Below are 20,024 nucleotides of genomic sequence, written 5' to 3'. Positions count from 1 at the left end.
ACTTAGAATTACTGCTTCGTATCATCTATACGTATACATATACATATATATATAGGTTATTATTCACTATTAATATTCACTTATGTTGCAGCTCTGAAATCACATAGTAACCTTCGATGCAGGTTAACTGTACATACATGGACATGACGGTGAGTAAATATGGTCAGTTTTCATTTTCGCTCCGCAATAACACTTCTGTTATTTTTACAGTAAGGTTAATCTGTATAGATTTATTGACAATTTCCGTGTAACTTCTTTGTTTGTGCTCTGTAAACGTTTGCTAATGATTCTTCATCAGATATTATGCCTCTCTTTGTTACAGTATGTTTTGTCCCTCCCCTCAGTTTCCCTGTCCGCTCTCCCAAATTAAAGTCAAAGAAAATCAATGTCCCCCAGCACTTTATAGACACGCTATTGATCATCCTCCCTCACCATCCTTACCAATTATCTTCCAGATTATTCAAAAACCCACAATTTGGTTTCTGTACGCCTGTAGGTCGTTAATCAAGGTCCCAGTGTATGCACAGACGTGTAGCTTTTTAGTAGTTGAACTGTTCAATACGCGATCAGGACCTGTGAAAACGAAAGAGCTCCACACACCAACACAAAACACTGCATTTAATATTTTAGTTTATGCATAGGCTATAATTTAAACATATTACGGTCCTCAATATACGGCGAAAAAAAGTGATGAGGCTATTTTTACTCAATTTTCACAAATTTTCCAAATTGACAAAAACAAAACAAAAAAAGCAATTAAAGATTTAAACTAAAACACTGAAATAGCACACAGAATTGATGTGAGATCCAGTCTCTGGCACTTGCTTCTCCATCTATGCAGTGAAGTGTAAACCAGACAAAGAGGAAGGTTGTCTTAATGAGCGAAGGATGAATTTTTAACTAAAGCAAGTGTCGATGATCGGCTCCCTGCGCTTTCTCTCTTTCCTCAGATGTGCACTGGCCCCCTCCTGCTTGTCATACTGCCAACTAGAGGCATCAGCCACAGCGTGGATCTGTCATGCTGTCAGTGCAGAGGTTCAATTAAAATCCAGGTTCGAATTAAATGATGGCACCACCAGATTTTAAGAGCATCCGTCAGCTTCATTTATTTCCCAGTTTGACCTTGGTGCAGTGACCTTTAGATGAGCAATAGGCAGCTCTTGCAGTTTTTCATTTTGACTCTCTCTGTCATATTGTGCCCTACTGTGTTTCTCCCCCACCTGTGCTGTCAGGGTTTCTAAAGACACAACACACAATAACTGTGACATCTCTGCTTGAGGTTCATGGCTGCCTCTGGTACTCTTCAGAATTGACTTCTTTGTTGTCTCTGATTCACCGTCATACATCTGAAGTTTGGATCAGCCAAACCTTTTTAGAGCATCGCTCTTGAATAAACGACGATTTTTCCGGAAAGCTTTATCTCTTGTGCACATCCCCGCACTGCTTTTCTAAACTGTAAAGATAAATAAGGTTGTTGGTGGCTACAGCAATTATAAGGAAAATTCTTAAGCTGTGAACAAAGAAAGCACCGCGGCGTAAACAGCCATTATACTCTGAGCGGATTTCCTTCATTTCCACACAGACAGAATGATTTTTGACCTATCAGACCATCCTTCTACCGTTTTTATTGTAGTGGAGATGTATTGATCTGCATCGCACAATGAAATTGCCTGTGGTTCAGTCAAAAAACCCATGGTGGTATGGAGGGGTCAGAAAGCCCAGGGCAATTATTCCTGTTGGTCAAAGGGCACGATGAAAAGCAACCTTTTGTTTGTGAAGCTTTCAAGTTAAGCTCACGTCTATCAAACATCCCCCTTTGTCCATTGTTTGCACTGTATCTCATCGAACTAGCGCTTCATACTGGTGTGCATTAATGTTATGTGGTAAAGGATACACAAAGAGCTAAATTGTATTTTAAATTCTAATAATAAATCATAAATTTGACAAAATCATTGAAACAGTTACCTCTGCCAAGTGTCCTGATGTTATGTTGTTAAGTTTTATGAAAGCATAATTTTCTAAAGTAATTTGATAAAAAAATAGATTGTACGATAGATAGATAGATAGATAGATAGATAGATAAGACGTATTCATAGTAAAAGACAAATATTAAATATTTTTACCTGATGGTTACACCACTTGACATATTAGAGTCATTAAAATGAATGCTTTCTTTAAAAAATTAAACCGTGAAAGTTCTCCAAGCATAACAATAGCAAGTTAATTATTGAGGTTTGGGAGTTACTATTGCAGCAATAATGAATCACACTTTTAAAAGTAAAATTGTACCATATATTGTGAAATCTTATTGCTTTCACAAGATTTATTGCGAGTGCTGCACCGAACCACACCATCATTTCTTCATCTATGACAACGACCAAAACACCGAGCTGTGGAAAGTCTAAATCACATATAGTCTGTTTATGCGTGTGAAATGTACACAGCCTTATCATCTGTCTCTTCACTTGACAAATACCGCATGTCATTAGTTTCATTTCATTCAGCTGAATGTACTTGAGTCCCACGGAAACCTCTACACTGCCAGGAATAAGGAATGAGTCAAGGTGAGGATGTCATTATGGGAGTATTATATCTGCAGATATGCTGCGGTGAACTTGTCAGGATTTATAATGCACGCGTGAGGGCTCCTCTGACACACCCTGGTCTCATCATATTTCCTAAGACTATTCCGGATATCATCCCACTGACTGGCAAGAGCGTCTGCATTTGGGATGACTTACACATACAGTGCAATTGAGCGTCTTCTGCCTGTCCAAGATGAATAGAGATTGTAAGGTCATGGAAACTCTCCAGTACTGCCATAGGATGTCCTTCACATTTAAGTGAGAAAGACACAGTCTCCTGTTCTTTAATTTGGTTGGAAGGTCACCTGTCATGTCGCAGCAGCTATCACATAATTAAGTCGTTTGAATCATTCTAAATCTGTTTAAATGACTCCTTTGACCCTACAGTGACATATGTCACACCGTAAATTGATTTCTCTCTCTCTCTCTTTTCAGAAAATGTATATTATTTCTGTTTAGAATCTATTGACTCCGCGACAACACTTTATGACTTGAGTGCAGCTTTTCAGAAACATCTTGTAGTAAAATGTATTTAGATTATATATATATATATATATATATATATATATATATATATATATATATATATATATATATATATATATATATATATATATATGAGAGAGAGAGAGAGAGAGAAAGACTTCATTGTATTTTAGTTGCATTTAATTGAAAATGTATTATAGTTTAAGTGTATAGTTTTTGTTGTAGAATTCATTTATAAATCATGTATAATTGCTCATATTGTCTTTTACCTAAGTGTATTGCTAAATATACTGACAGGCATTTGTGGTAATGTTTCTACTAAAACTTGTAATTACACATTTATAACAGTAACATTTATTACATTTAAAATATAGAGCTTTAAATGTAGTATCAAACATTCCACTACAATTTAAAATGTGATCAAAATGCTACATTAAAAAAAACCCACTTGCAGTGTGTAAAGGCTATTACGTCTTGTAAATACTTTTAAGAATCATTTAGGTTGCAAAAGGTCACGTGTAAAAGGCGTAAAACATATTAATTAATAATCCATAACATAAAAAATACCTTTTGCAAAAGTGATGATTTATACACTAACATGTATTGTGTAGGATTTCAAGCTTTTCAAAAACCATATGTACCTTTCTAAGAACTCGCCACATGTTTTGAACTATGGTTTTCAAAAGATTAGTCCTTCTCTTTATGAGGGACACATTCGGCATTGACCCTCACACCTGACAGGCCCAAAGACTCTATTAATTGGTGAATTCAAGAGCACTTTCTCCTCAATCTGTCTTTATATTCTCCACGCGCTTTCCCTATTCAAACAAAAGCTTTTTCTTTCTTTGTTTTTTCTTTTTTTTCAATTGACATCCAAGCGTTTTTCAGTTGTGACTCATGTGACTTGTCTCATCCACCACCCTTCCAATTAAGATGACTGTTAACCATTGAGACACCGCACGGTTCTGGATTTAATAATCTGTCTTTATGAGCACAGTCTATGGAAGCCTGGGTTTAGTCCCAGTGTCATGAGTCAGTACGGAGCGCTGTATTATTCAACACATCACAGTGTCTGTGGTGGGACATTCCAGAGCGCTAGCTGAGATAAACTGAGCGCTCGGAGAGAAAGCAGACTTAGTTTCATCCTGTTGCTGAGTGTGAACTACTGTCATAGCAGGACTTTCATCCTCAGTGGGGCCTGGATTAACCTGTCATCACTTATATTCCAGAATATGCACTCAGCCACATGCAGTTATTTAAGAACGCTGAGGTGTTTTTCTGACCTCCATCTAGTCAATAGGTCCGGTCAACTGCGAGTTATGTCCTTTTTTGGGATGTTGAATATGTGTTGGCTTTGGCAGTCCTCAAACTCTGTGTTCTTGATCAAATTCGTGCTTTGAAAATTGATTCTGACACTAGATATTGCAGTAGCCTCTTGTGAGCGAGTGAGCATATTTTTCCACGCAGGTACAATAACGCAAAATGTCCGGGGTCACTCAAAATGTGGCTAGGAGACAAAGGCATTTTAAAGGTGAAGTGTCTAATATTTTGGATGAGGAAATCTTTTCTCATTTCCCAGCACTTTTCAAAACCCTGACCATTGACTCAAAGGATGTGTGAATTTGAGGCGGGGCTGCTTGTTAATTCAACCAATCGCAGAGGAGGGGGAGTGCTTAAGATGTTTGTACAGTTTTACAGTTGTTTTAATTGTTTGCATTTCATTTTATAATTCCATTTGATGCAAGTAATGGAGAAAACAATGATAGTAAAACAGTGTTATTTTTGTATTATTTATACAATATTGTAGTTTTAATTCATATTTTTAATTAAATTTGTAGCAGTTTTGCTATTGCATGCTTAGCAGGGACCCTCAAATCTGGACCTCGAGATTCGCTTTGCTGCAGACTTTAGCTCTAACCTGAATCAAACACACCTGAGCATGAATCAGTGTCTTCAGGATCATTAGAAAATCACAGGGAGGTCAGTTTTATCAGGGTTGGAGCTAAACTCTGCAGCACATTGGCCCTCCAGGGCAATCTGGTATATATCAATACATATATCAATACAACCTTCACATATACATGACCTTATTCTTCATTCCTAATCTCAGCCAATACCTAAACTTAACAACTACCCTACTAACCATCAATAAGCAGAAAACTAAGAATTTACTGAGGGAAAATTCACAGTTAATATTTAACAAGTGTTACCTGTTTTAAAGTCTTACCCAACATTTAGAATTTCCATTTTTTTAAACTTTATTTTAGCTTTATTTTAATTAACAAAGATAGAAAGGAAAGCGAGATGTTTCTTATGTCTTTCTCCTAACGCTTCTCCTCCGGGTTTTTTACAAGACATTAAAATGTCTAATGCTAATTCCTCCCTATGGTTTGTTGGGCAACATTTAATTGTCTGCAAGGACGGACTCTTTTGTATAATCCACAATTGACATTTGAGTGTTGAATATGGCAGCAGTTTTAAACAAAATGATCCTTTGTTAGCCCCACTTTCATGTAATTACACCCAGTTTCTACCCTGTGCCCTGTCACATCAGTCACGACTTCATTAGCATGTGTAATGAATTGAAGGTGTCATCTGAGGAAAGTACCCCATATTTAAATCCTAAGTTGAGAATTAATATGCAGTGGCCTGCTTCAGTCCTCATCACGTGAAGTGCTGGTGTTCTTGTTCATCACTGCGGTGGGTAGAGAGACCTGGCAGGTCAATGAAGCCTCACACAGAGTCTGAAGTGGACAGCTGGCCCCGTTTAAGATAGCGCTGAGCTTCAGATTCATTTGAATATGAAGCTGTGGTGATTGCTTTACTTTGTTATGTAGGAAGCGGCACATCTCTAAAGCGGTTCACAGAAAGCAGGGATTCAGTTTTAATAGAACAGTGCCGTTGGTTGGTTGTTTCGTTTAGTTGTTTAATGGGAAATCCTTTATCCACAAAATGATGTACCCATATAAGACGCTTTCCAGATTTGAAAAAGGTAAACACTGTATCGCCGTCATTACCTCGTCAGCGTTCACAAAGAGACCGAAGTTCTCTTTGCTCCCAGAGAGAGAGGAAAAAAGCTTGATTGCAAATGTATTTCCTCAGTATGAGATGTAGATGCGCCGCGAATGGAAAGACTCTGTTTGCATATCAGTCTTTGCTGTGAGAATTAATGTGAGAGCGGCTCAGCTGGGCCCGAAATCTTTGTTAATATGCAAAGCGGCTTTCTGCTTGCCGCGCAGTAGCTCATCAAAGATATCATCAAGCTGAAAAAGCCTCTATCCAATCCTGTAATGATTGAGCTATGCTAATCTGGGCTCCCTCCACTATCAAGGACAGAAACAAAAGGAAGAGACTGCAGGGGTTTTCCCCTCCAGATGAGGAGGCGCTTAACCGAGCGGTTTGTGTCATTTAATTACCACGGATGAAACTGAGGATGCTGCATTTTTTAATTACTACTATAACTGGTACCTCATTGGGGAGAGACGGATGAAACAAAAGGCCTTCGCATTATTTAAATTTTTAATTCAATGTATTTGTGATGCCTAATGAACCTGATATGTTTATGTTTTCCATAGACAATTTCACATTTGTCCTCCGTTTTAAATGTTCCCCAGGCAGTCAGACTTGTTCTCTGTCAGCAAAGGTGCTAACGATAGCAATACGCCATCTGGAAAACTGCGCTTTATATACTGCCAAAGTGTTCCGTAATGAATATTTAGTATATATATATATTCAGCAGTGATTCAGAAACCCTTCGCAGTTTTTTTTAGTCTGTGCAAACAGTGCATGTATGAGCTCAGACAATTCGGGCACTGCTATATACACATAAAAAAAGAAGAATCACCAGGGCAATGTGCTGTTTTAATTAAAAATATAACTATTTTTAACCCCCCGCTTTATATTAATTGGCCTTACTATGTACTTACATCAAAAAAGTACAATGTACATGTTGTGTTTATATTGTATTGCTAAACACATTTGGGATACGGGTTAAAGACAGCTTTGGTGGTACAGTATGAGTAGGTTTAAGGGTGGATTGAGGTCAACAGTGATTACAGGAATTCATTACAGATGTACTTACAAGTATTTTAAAATGTAATTAGCATGTATGTACACAATAAGGGCATCGTACCAAATTATTATGCATTATTAAGTAAGGCCTCCTAATATAAAGTGGGGCCATTTTTATATGTCACAAGAACTTACATTAATATCATATCATGTTTTTTTTGGTTGAAAAATCACTAGAACATCTTTGCTTAGGAAGCTTATTGTAAGCAGGTATAAAGTAAAATATCACAGAAGTATATCCCTGTATATTTGTGGTCATTTATGTCTGGATGCTTGGAGGTCTGTTATCTGGAGCCACAGATGGACCTTCACAACCGCCATCCTTTCAAACCCCCTTTGTGTTCCCATGTCTGAGTTTGAGTAACTGGCCAAATTGTGCTGATCTGACTTTCTAGTTGAGCTGCCTCAGTAAATATTTTGCTAGAGCAATTCTTACAGAGCCATTTGGCATAGTTTTGAGAAAGGATTTGGGGAGATTTACTGAGGCTTTTGTTTAATATGCATTCAAATGTAAGAAGTGATTCCGTTCTGCTACACCAGGAAGAGCTTTATCTCTTTTGTTTCCATTTGAGTGCAGTAATTAATCTGTACTTTTTCTATTATTTCATAAACTTGTTTAACTTGATTCTTCTGTTTATGAGAAAGCGTTCGTGATGAAATTTCATGGGACATTGAATTATATCCCTTCAGGAGCAATAATACATATTGAGAACAATACAAACAGCCAAGTAAAAGTTCAAAACTTTACAAGCATACTGAAACAATTATAAATGTAATTACAGACTATTAATTACAGGTAAAACTACATATAGATATAAGTATAATGTATGTAACATGTATGTAAACGAGTTATGTAAACGATGTATGTAAATTAGTTTAGTATTTTAAGTTTAAATATATTTTAATTTTAGTATCTATATTTTTGTATTCATAAAAATGAAAATGTTGCCTTGCCTTTTCATTTTTACATTTTTTTTCTTTTCTTAACATATATCTATATAATATTTATATATTTGTATCTACATGATAATATTAATTTTTTTATTTTAAGAAATATTTATAAATTGTCATTTATATTATATATTATTTTCCCTTTAATAAAACATTTTACTACTTCAATTTGAGGGACTTACGTAAAATAGTATGTAAAATATTTGCATAGATTTAAAAAAAAAATTTATTGCTGTTATCATCCTCACTATTGTTACTGTTCTCGTTATTGTTTTATTGTTTTGAATCCCACTGATTCAACAAATCAATATTGATTACACCACTATCTTCAGATCCCCATCCTCTCCACAGCTTCAGTACCGAAAAAAGCCTTATGTGGTCCAAATTCACACTATGCTCATTCAACGTGAACCCATGTCAAGGTAAGAAAGAAAGAAAGAAAGAAAGAAAGAGATAACACTCTGTCTTTGCCCCTAAACAGCTCAGAGAAGCTGCTCTCTGATTGGCCGTTAACCTCAGGGGGCGTCAGAGGCAGCTTATGTTATACTCTATGGACCAATTACCACTGAAGGGGGAGGTGCTACCCAGGTGTTGACCACTCACAGATGTAATTTAGGTAGCTTTGCATCATTGGAACAGCACTAATGCAGCAAAAACAAGTGAAGAGGAACTCGACTTCAAAGCTCAGAGGGGATGATATGGAATTATGGTCCTGCTCCATTGCTGATCCAAAATTTAAGCCCTGCTTCTGGAAGAGACCTTCTGGCTTTTGGAAATCAATGCAGATGTATTCAGCTTATTAATTGCAGTGGTCATGTGGTAATGTTTGCCTAACAAAAGACCTTGAGCTGAATATATGGAATTTAAAAAACAGCTTAAATCCGGCTTATTCATGACAAGCTGTCTTTTTTACTGCCTGAAATGTATGTTAATCTCTTTCACAAATAGGCTTAGCAGAAAGCGTATGCTCTCGAGATAATGTCAAAAAAACAGTCCATGGAAAGTAGTAGCTAGACAAGAAGTTTGTCATGAAAAGGTTGGAGATATTTAACTATTTCGCTACTTCTGGGGTTGAATTGCTGCAGGCTTCTTCCGGCACGGCTGAATAAATGGATGCGTCAGTACTCAGGCTGAGAGAGAGCGTAGGATGAAGCATTCACGCTATAGTCAAGCTGCTTCATCATCACACCGTGGTGAATAATTCAGCCACTTACACACACACACACACACACACACACACAATGTGTGAGGTCCTGTAGAGTTCATAGTGAATAATGAAGCAGTGCTCTCCAGGATGGCCTGTCGCAGAGGGCTTTTTCAATGAAAAAAAAATGCAAGGTTTGTGACATGAATTTAATTTCCTCGCCATCTTGTCTGGGTGAATTTGAGGACAAAGGCCAGAGAAGGGGGACTAGCGCGTGAGCGGCCTTGATTTGTGTGGAAAGACATTAAAGGCTGAATGTGGGTTGCACTAGCATCCTTACATGGGGTTAAAGGGATATTAACCCGTCTTCATGGCATTACGCTTTTACCTGAAGCTTCCAAAAGGGACGTTTCACAGCGATGCCAGAGAAGAACCATTTTAGCTTCCCTAAAGAACAGTTTGTAAAAGAATAATTGTTACTAATGAAGAATAAGTGAAGTGCGGGGTTCCTTGGGTGGTTATTTAATGAAAATTATGAATAACACAATATGCTGATTAATTAATCTCTTTACAATGAATGACATATATGAGGTTGCTTTTAATGAGCCTCCAAATGAGGATAATTCATAATTATATAATTGGATTTGTACAAAGTTAATTAAAAAGACAGTATAGTGTATGGTTTATTTTCTGTATGATTGAATTTGAAGCCTTGAATCCCGGAAAAGTACGTTGCAGTTGAGTTTTGAAACTGATGTGAGAAGCTACAATGACCGTGCCATTTTTAGCTGTGAAAACGTAACGTTGCATTAGCAACAGCTGCAGACTTATTTATTTATAATTACTTTCATTTTCATTTATATAGCACTCTAAATGAGGATAATTCAGACGTTACATAATTGGATTTGGACAAAGTTGATTTAAAAGTCAGAATACATAGTTTATGATTGAACGTTTTTTTCTGAGAGCGTAGCATAGTTTGAACTCAATCAGAAGTTACTTTCAAACCAAGCAGCTTTCCATTTTTTTCTGTCCAAATTGGAACTGTCAACGAAATCTACAGAATTCATCAAATCCTTGATTACGCGGAGTATTGAAATGACAACCTTTTGCTCAAGAAAAGTCACAGAACAACAATGAATGTGACAGCAAATGATTGGCCATGCATGCAGGATGTATTCTTTGTACTGTGTTTGCAGATTGTAGTGTTTGGTTTTACTGTTTCGTAGCATCTCACACCATTTTTAACGCACCGTTTGTTGTAACAAGTGGACTGCGCTGGCTGTGGACAAAAACATGAAGATGTGCCCAAGCATGAATGCCTCTGAAAGTAGGAAAAATGACTAATTATTGAATTTACATATGGATTGAGGGCATGATTAATTACATGAATATTTTATTACCGCATTATTTTCAAATAATGGATGACGCTAAATAAACATGTTAAATTCACAGTGTAATTTATGCACCAAAATAAGGGAAATAATGAGTTTTAAATATGTCTATTATATGATAATAAGTAAACATTTAAAAAATCCAACATTTCTACTGGTAAGAATGTCAGCATTTTTCTTCAAACTGAAACAAAACACAAGGTTAGCTACACGTTTTCTGGTTTTCTTACTTGGTTTTTCCAACACATTCCTTTGGATTCTGACCAGACTTGGCTTTACAAAATAAAGTAAAACTATTTCTCTGTCCGAGGTACATGAACACTGGCATGTGAGTGATGTGAGAAGCTAGAAAAACATGCACGTTTTAATTAGGTATACTTAATGTAGCATCAGCCACAGCTGCAGAATTATACATGTTTCATTTATATAGCATTTCAATGGGTGTTATAAATATAAAAATAAGAGAGAGAGAGATAGAGAGACTATATCATAGACTGCGTCATAGATATCATTTAAAGTATTGCAGAAGGTATTTTCCTCCAGTGATATTAGGACTCACCTTGACCTTGAACCTCAAGCTGGAACGGTCCAGGCACCTGTCTTTATACTGAGAAATTCTGCTGTCTGTGTTTATTGCCGTGTCTTGATTTATGGTGCCCAGAGGGCTCCTGAGCCCAGAGGCCGGGCTCTGCTGACCTCCCACTATAAACCTCAATCACACAGACATGGCTTCATTTGGACAGGAACAGGAAAACTTTACTCCTCCACTCCCAGCGCTAAGGTACATGTGAACCTCAGCAATTTTTTACAGTCTTTCAATAATTTAAAAGCCGTTTTATTTCTGCCCTCATCTCACGTTCTTAAACACACCGGTGGACTGCATATTGTAAGTCCCAAGGTCTTCACTCTTACCGTTTGCAAAAAGGCGATACAAACACTGCGAAGAACATACTGAAAACAGGCCTTGCAAAGAACACTTGCACACCTGGTGCATATCAATACGACACAGAAATGTTTCCCAAATACTAATGACTATACTATTCAAGTCCCAGTAGTTTTTACATTACAGTTTATCCCTGTATAGTGCTGCATAGATGCAAAATGCAATTTCCATAATGTTTTTAATTAATGCAATTGATAATAAGATTTAATAAGAATTATAAGTATGGAAGCCCATTTCCTTTTTTTTTAAGTGCAAACAGCTTATTAATTTTCTATTTCTATAGGGGAAAAAAAAGAATTGTTATAATTACAAATCACAAAAAAGTCAGAACTGCAAGATAAGATCTCATTATTCTTAGATATAATTCTAAGAAAGACTTTTTGAGGATGTTGCCAGGCAACTTTAGAAAATGTTGCGGCGAATGGTCAACCAGGTGAGACTTAAAGTTGGGCGCCGCACTTATGTCAATTATCCTGATAGCCCTTCTCAACTGAACAGTCCTTACGTAACAATACAATCTATAAAATACTAAAAGGTACTACTTGTATTATATTTCTCTTAATCTCAACACAGAACTGTGCCATTGAGTTCTGACGAATGGGCTACATATATGATTCATGGCTTTTTCAAGCACTATCGTCTGCTGTGCGTTAAGGCTGGGTTAATGAGAATGTGAGAGATGTGTATGTGTCGGAGAAAAACATGCAGTCCTTCGAGTTCTGCTCTCAGGAAGCCATGGCAGACAAATGCCCAGAAGTGTCCCAGACGAATGCATAAGATGTTCAAACATCTGTGGTCACCCTGAAGTGACCATAAATATTGTCAACATTGCTGCTGGTAGTGTCAGCAGCACCCAGGTGCACAGCCTCAGGACACAGTCTAATATACAGCACTGACAGCAGCCTGAGGAATCTCAGCTTGAGTTTCACTCTTAGACAACAGGGGGATGGTGGAAAAAAAACATCTAACTCATCTCTGTTCTTTTTTTTTATGCTTGTTTTTCTTTTTTTAAATTATAGTTTGTCATGTTGTCTTGTTGAGGGATGAAATCTTGCCATAAATGTTTGAATATGAGGTTTGGAAACATACTTAAAAGTGTTGTGTAATGAATGGCAAGCAATTTCTTAGAACTGATTTATAATGTGCCTTAGAAATGCTGTTGCGTAACAAACTCATATTATTGTCTCAGGGATATATTACTTGTTCAAAGCCATGCAGCTCAATGTGGACTGTTATAAAAAGTGCGTTCTGACCACAAGATATCGTTGTTTACAGCAGGAAAAACATTAATCCAATTCCTTGTGGTCACATGCTTACTGGAATCTCATCCAGTCGATCAATTATTTGATTAATGCATGATTCATATAGACCATAGAGATTTATTCATAGTCACGGTTGGGTCGCGAAGGCTGTCCAAGGCATTATAAACAGAATGAGAGGGCCTAACCTTTGAAACACAAGGGACCTTCATAGTGTTTGGCAAAGGAAGTAAGAAACACTGCGATGTTCAGCACGGTCAAGACAAAATAAATATTTGGATAAGTCCAACACTTTAAGAATGGGCTTTTAAAACTGCTAGCACAATAAATCCTGGTAAATAACTGAAAACCTACAGAACAAATGTAGAACACACATTCTGAAGAGCACTTGCCATACAATAAAAGACCAAAAAAGTTTCCTAGTCGGATTTTTTATTACAAAATCATGTTAAAGGAACACTACACTTTTTCTGGAAATAGGCTGATTCTTTAACTTAGTACACAATATAACTACCGCTTCTGTCTGCCTAGAAAATCACAACTTTTCATTTTCCGCCAGTCTTAGTAAATGATATAACTACAAAAGAGTCAAGTTTTAAATATCTGAAGGCTTTAGTCGTTTTTTAATGCGGTGCTACTGGTCTAATTGAATTCAATGATCTATGCTAAGCTATGCTAAAAGTGCTATCGCCAAACGTCTTGTGAAATGCAAGTTGCATGTTTGTATAAGAAACAAATCTACCATTAAGGCATTTTAGCTCTAAACTAACTTTAAGATGTTGCAAATTTACATTTTTGGTTGGATTATTTCTTTAAGCAAGCTGTACTGTATGTCTATTCTGGTGAAACGTAACATCAAACAGCAGAAATAAGTAGTAGGGAAGTCATAATTCTCACTGATACCCAAGTTATTAAGTTATGATGCTGGAAGGAGTCCACATGAATGCCAGAAAGAAAGACTGAAGTAAATGGCTGTATAAACAGGCCAAGTTGTTTTTGTTGTTTAGAGGTAAATACTGTAAATACATATACTTCAAGTTTGTGATAAAAAACCTTGTGATATTAACTTTCAAAATTATTATAGGCTTCACTGATTAACTTTCTATTATTTTTATTACAGATAACATTCCAGTCTATTATAATGGTCAAATTCATATTCATATGCTTAAAGATTTGCCTGAGAACTTTCAGAATTTTAGGGGCGTTGCCTAATTAGTTTGATTTGATATTTAGATTATCCAGGAAATTTGTGTATAAGTCAGATTTGGAAGACAGTTGCAAAATGAGATATTGTTCTGACCTGTAGCCTTCATCCAATCTGGACTAGCAACTAGATTAAAGACGAGGTTTTTCGATGGCAATGAGGGCTTTTGTGAGTTGCAGTCTTGTTTATTACTGTTATTTAGTCATTAGTGTGAAACCTACAAACCAAAAGCTGTATTGTCTAGTATTTAAAAGGTTAATTTATCAAGCTAGCTTTGCTGTTTCTTATTTTGCATTTCACGTGTTGTGTTTGATGCGAGGCTTGATCCTTCAGCTCGCAGGTGCAGGTTTATTAATTGAGTGCTGAGTGAAGCCTCTGAGGTCCCGCTCAGCATCACTAAACCAGGACTAAATCCTGGCACTCTTCTGCTGGATTCATCTCAGTCCATCCCTTTAGCTAATTCCTCTCTGAAAAGGGGGTTTCAAGCAAGTTTACTCTGGCTTATTTACTACAAAACGGGATTTTTACTCCGTCCACACAGTGTCTCTAATGACTGGAATAATCCTCCGTTCCAGACCCTGGATTGTGATCGGAGCAGTCTCAGACAGGTCTGGCAAATCATTGCATCCATACCCACCTTAATTACTTCTCTCCCAGCCAGACAAGTGATTCTTAAGCCAAATGGCTGCAATTATGGTTTAATCAGACACCCACGATCTCTCCATTTAGAAAGAGGTGGAGGAGAGGGGTCTTCAGTAATTTGCAATTCACCAGGGATTTTTAATGTAAATGGCCCATCATTCATTCACCCAGTGAAGAACACGAAACCATTATGTGCGGTTAAATTGTCAAATACGCATTAATACGTGACAAACCTTAGACGCAGATATAACAAATTTCAACAACAACAACAGAAGGGAATGATATCCCATACATAATTATGAGCTGAAATGTTTTCCATACTGCAATTTTGTTTTAATTGAACATCAGCAAAGGCTTCATTCGAACAAACAGGAAAGTATGGTAAATTTTGTGTTATAGATTATTTGACTATATCTGTTCGGTAATAAGTTGTTAAATGAATAATAAACAATAAAAGTAATTGCGGCTCCTATTTCATGCGTGTAATGAAAATGTATGTAGTGAAATCCGTATTAATTAAATAATCATCATTAATGCATGAAACATTTGTAAAAACACGTTCATTATATTTCATTTTAAATACCCAAGTAAATTAATGTAATGAAAACTATATTCAGATCATACATTGTTAATTTAACAGTTAAATAATCAATAAAGACATAATGAAAATAATAAGAACATTTTAAAACATTAAGTTTCATAAATACCTAACAATATATATAAAGAAAACTTACATTTAATTAGATAACAATTTATTATTATTGTTGTTATTAGTAATAATACATAATAATTAGTTGAAATATTAATTGTATTTCATATGAAATACCTTATCAAACAGTATGCAATTAAGTAAAAACTATATTTAAATAAATAATCAATTTAAAATAAACGTTATCCTATGCCCTTCTTTGATTAAATACCTATCAAAAGTATTTAATGGAAACTATATTAAAAGATTTCTTAATTTAACGCATAAGTTACAGTCGTGGTTTCATGTACATTACATACAGACAACTTCCATGAATGTGCAGCAATAGCCATGAGTCTTTGTTTGATTACAGAGGCCTGTTTAGAGTTTGGTTATAATTTGTTTCAAACTCAACTAACATCAGGTGGGACAAAAGGTGGGACAGAACTCCAGCCCCCATAAGTGCTTCAGCATTTGACGTCTCACAGACACTGTCTGAAGATCAGACGGGCAACACACTTAAAATGGCAATCTCGTCTGTGAAATTAACATACTCCGTTACGATCATCTCAGCAAATCATTAACACCGACGCATGTTTGTTTATCTTCACTCGTCCTTATGAGAGCACGAGGTGTGCAGCAGTTCAAAAGCTCCTGGAAGACCTCCACAGCCTAGCAAATCAACAAAGAGACTGGTTGCAGAGTCTGTAGACTCACTCCTGCCAGCGCACATTTCACAGGCCTCGGGTCAAACGAAAAGCATTATAAATCAACCTGCCTTTCATTTCGAAACTCTCACCAGCTCTCCAGGTTCTCTTCTTCTGCCAGTCAGGATCCTCCACGCCACCTGTCTTTCCTCTAGCTCATTAAAGCCATTCTATTTACCTTTGTTTGAAAACATTGCTCATATATTTACAGAAATCGTAATTGTAATGCTGAAAACCATAACGCATGAGCGCTTTGGTGTTTTGAAAGTGATACTTTGAGAGTCACAGATGCTGAGTAACAGTAATGGCTGCTGTGCATTTGGATTTAAGCTGTTGCCAGGAACAAATGATATACACGTGTGTAAAAAGAGACTCAGAGTTTTGCTTTTAAAAAGGCAGTTTAAAGTGATTAATAAACAATCTCTGTCTTAAAGCGAATGCTAACGCTGATATTATTTCCAGAATGCATCTTTATAGGGAGACTGAACTGCAGATTTCTTACATCTTCTGATGCTGACTCAAAGAGACAATGTCTTCAGTTTCACTTATTGTTCCAGAATCATTGATTTGAATTGACAGGCTGATTAAAAATTCACATCTATTAATTATTTAGGATGTTATTCCAGCTATCAGACCCTAGGAAATCTTATGAGACAATGTCAGCTTGTCATAATCAGCTAATAACCCTGCCTAAAACTAATATCACTGCAGTATTTGTCTATGAGAATTCACACAAATCTGATTTTCCATGGTACATTTGATTCTCAGAATAAGCTACAAATGAATTATAAATAAATTATGGTTGCTCGACCAAATCTTACGGGATTCTCTCAATCTAATACACTCATAAAAAATAAACACAGAGACATTGTAGGGGCGGAAAACGAAGACATTTCTTAATATGAATAGGAATGGTTCATTTTTATTTGTTTGCGGGTTTTCTAGACGGGGCCCTGGAGGGCAGGAGGACATGAGGAAACGCACAAATACAAACCTAGGCTACAGGACGATTTCTAAAAAAGCTACTTGCCAATTAAAGACAGTTTATGAAAGAACGGTCTACATTAAAATCAATAACTGGCCAACTTTGACCAAACCACACCGCTCGTCTACATTTATTGTATTCATCCCAGTCAAAAACCGGAAACGAAAGGTGGCTAGAAATGCTGAAGTCTCTTGGCTAAGAGCTCTGTAGTGCCAGCTGTGAGGAATTCAGCTCGAGTCATTTGTTGGCTCATCTCCCCTTCGTGGAGCCCGGTGACAATGTGGCAAGTGTTGAGGAAGTGGGCGGGAATAGCTCTGCTCGGCAGCCCTTTGGGAAACACACTTGTCTCAACACCAGCTCTCTGGAACTGACAGACACACACACACACACACACACACACACACACATACACACACACCTCTGCCGCCTCCACTCATATTCCAAGAACTTGCCTGACGAATATCAAGACACATTATAAACATCCACCTCAAAAGCTTTCCTGACTGATGCTGTATAAACTATGAGCCTTGACAGCAGATTTGCTCAGTTAGTTTGCTTTTGAAATCAGAGCAGAGTAAACCGGTGCAGACTGGTTATTTTCATCAGAGTGCAAACTATTCCCAAAGGGTCTGAGGAATTTTGACATCTGCCCCGGCACACATGGGAGCACAGATGTGTGGAGAACTCCTGAACAACAAATCCCACATTTCCTGTGTTTTACAGTAACGGGGGTATTTGCATTGGTGATTGGAGCTCTGGAAAAGAGGTTACTATCCCAGCAGACGTGAACTAAATGCGAATGGGTCCCAGGCTACTGGCACTTTTAAGTTTCTAGTACAGAAAGATGGTTCGGGTTTTAAAACTACTACAGACACGTAATTCGATGTCTGCATGGGGCAGTGTGGTACATTATGGGTTGTGGGTACATCTATTGAATCACAGTGTAATCTACCCACAGCTATAAATTAAATTTGTGTATAAATCTTTACTAATAAAATGCATTAACAACTGTTTGTTTCAGCCATTGATTTCGACTGGCTGAGCAGAGTTGGAGAACTGCTATATAGTCCAACAACAGAACTGAACTTTTTATATTATTTGTATTTTACAGCTCCTTACAAGGCACTGCATTTAATTATTTTAATTTTAAAAAATTATTAAAATTAGAATTTTATAGAAGACCTTCACAATATACATGGGGAAAAATAGAAAGCTTGGTGATTGTAAGTGCTAAAACAACCAAAAAGTTTTTAATTGAAATGCAAAGACAAAGACAAAGTGAAATAACTATTTAATAAACATGAAATGTCTATTTTATGTGTTTTGCCTTAAGAAATGAAGGAGTGAGTCATTGAATCATTGACTCAACTAATTCATGATATTTTATTAGAGATGATGGATTTCAGTTGGATTTGGAAATGGATTTGGAAATGGAAAGTATCCGGGTTGCCAAATCTGCGTAATAAAACCAGACCAGACCAGACCAATGTAGCACACATTCCAAAACTGAATATATGTCACTCCCATATCTAAATCTAAACTAAAATCTAACTATCATGCATTACAGACAATTTCAATTCAAAAACCTTTGAACAATAGTAATCACAGATAGATGTTTTTGCAAATCGTCTTACCTTAAGACTGATAGCTGCTGAACAAAATCCTTCAGTGGAAGTGGAAACCCTTTGTTTCTGAACTACTTGATAGGGAAATTTATATTTTACAATTGGACAATTTGTTACCATGAAAATGAAAACAGACACAGGCTCGGAGAGTGCCTCTCTCTCACAAAAATAAATAAATAAATAAAAACTTCATCATCTAGAACAATTTTATTTAACATTTTGTAGATTGTATAAAATATTCTAGCATAAGCATTTTTGCCAAAATATAATTTATGCAATATGTCAAACCTTTTAACCTAACCTATGGGGGAAAGAATCTACCCTAGCATCAGTTTAAAAGAAGCCCAACTCCACGGAAAAAACTGCAGACTTGGCAACCCTGAAGGTATCATTGAATTTGTCAGAATAATAATGAATGTGTCAGCAGTGTCTGGGAATTAATCAGTGATTTAAAACCATTAGCAATGAATTGTCATTCATGCAATCTCTCTAATGCCATCTATCGAATTATGTCGCATTTCTACCAGGAAAGTAAGCTGAAATCCACTGGAGAGCAATACATATGTGATGAATATGTGAACAGCACAGCTGTGCGCCAGATACAGATGAGAGTATATGAGACATCGCCAAAGGCTCATAAGGTGGGGTGATCTTCTTATGGCTGTGCATCACAAACTGGAATTCAACTTCACCATCAGCATGATTGTGGTCACGCTGAAACAGTGAGTATTTGATACACCACTGCTGAAACATAACCCACACGTCTCGAACGTTACATCTTGTATAGTCAACCTTGAAATGCTCTTATTAAAGAAAGACACTTTCTTCCATTGTCTCTCCAGTCAAAACAAGGCTGTTTTTTCACGGTCTGCAATTTAAAAGTGTTCTGCTTCATTAGTGGGGAAAAAAAAACAGAGCGCTCAGCTCTATCCTGATCCAGATTGACAGCTGTCTTTATTTCTCTGTCATTAGCCGAGCGATGGTATAATGTGTCTGCGCCACAAATGAAAGCAATCCAATGTTGCTTCTAAAAGAGGTATTTAATATTATAATTACGACAGAGACCCATCTTCGGAGCCCAAACCTCCATACAGTGCTTTAAGAATAGACGCTTGGCTCATACTGAACTTATGCATTAAACATGAAACCCATATGTTGGTTGTGAAGACTGCTGTCCCAGGAGGCAGCGGTAGATGATGCGCTGAGGCTGGGGGTGCATGAGGGGGTTTCTATTGATGCACTGGAAAAAAAAAACAAGTATTGAAGTTGTCAGTTGTGCTATATTTGCATATCTACGGAGTCAGGGGTTTGTTTTTTATTCAGACTGTGATTTGACTCAA

The sequence above is a fragment of the Puntigrus tetrazona genome, chromosome 5 (genome assembly GCF_018831695.1).
Source record: "Puntigrus tetrazona isolate hp1 chromosome 5, ASM1883169v1, whole genome shotgun sequence".
Taxonomy (NCBI): domain Eukaryota; kingdom Metazoa; phylum Chordata; class Actinopteri; order Cypriniformes; family Cyprinidae; genus Puntigrus; species Puntigrus tetrazona.
The sequence above is the reverse complement of the archived record's forward strand: the minus strand, read 5'-3'. Positions refer to the sequence as shown.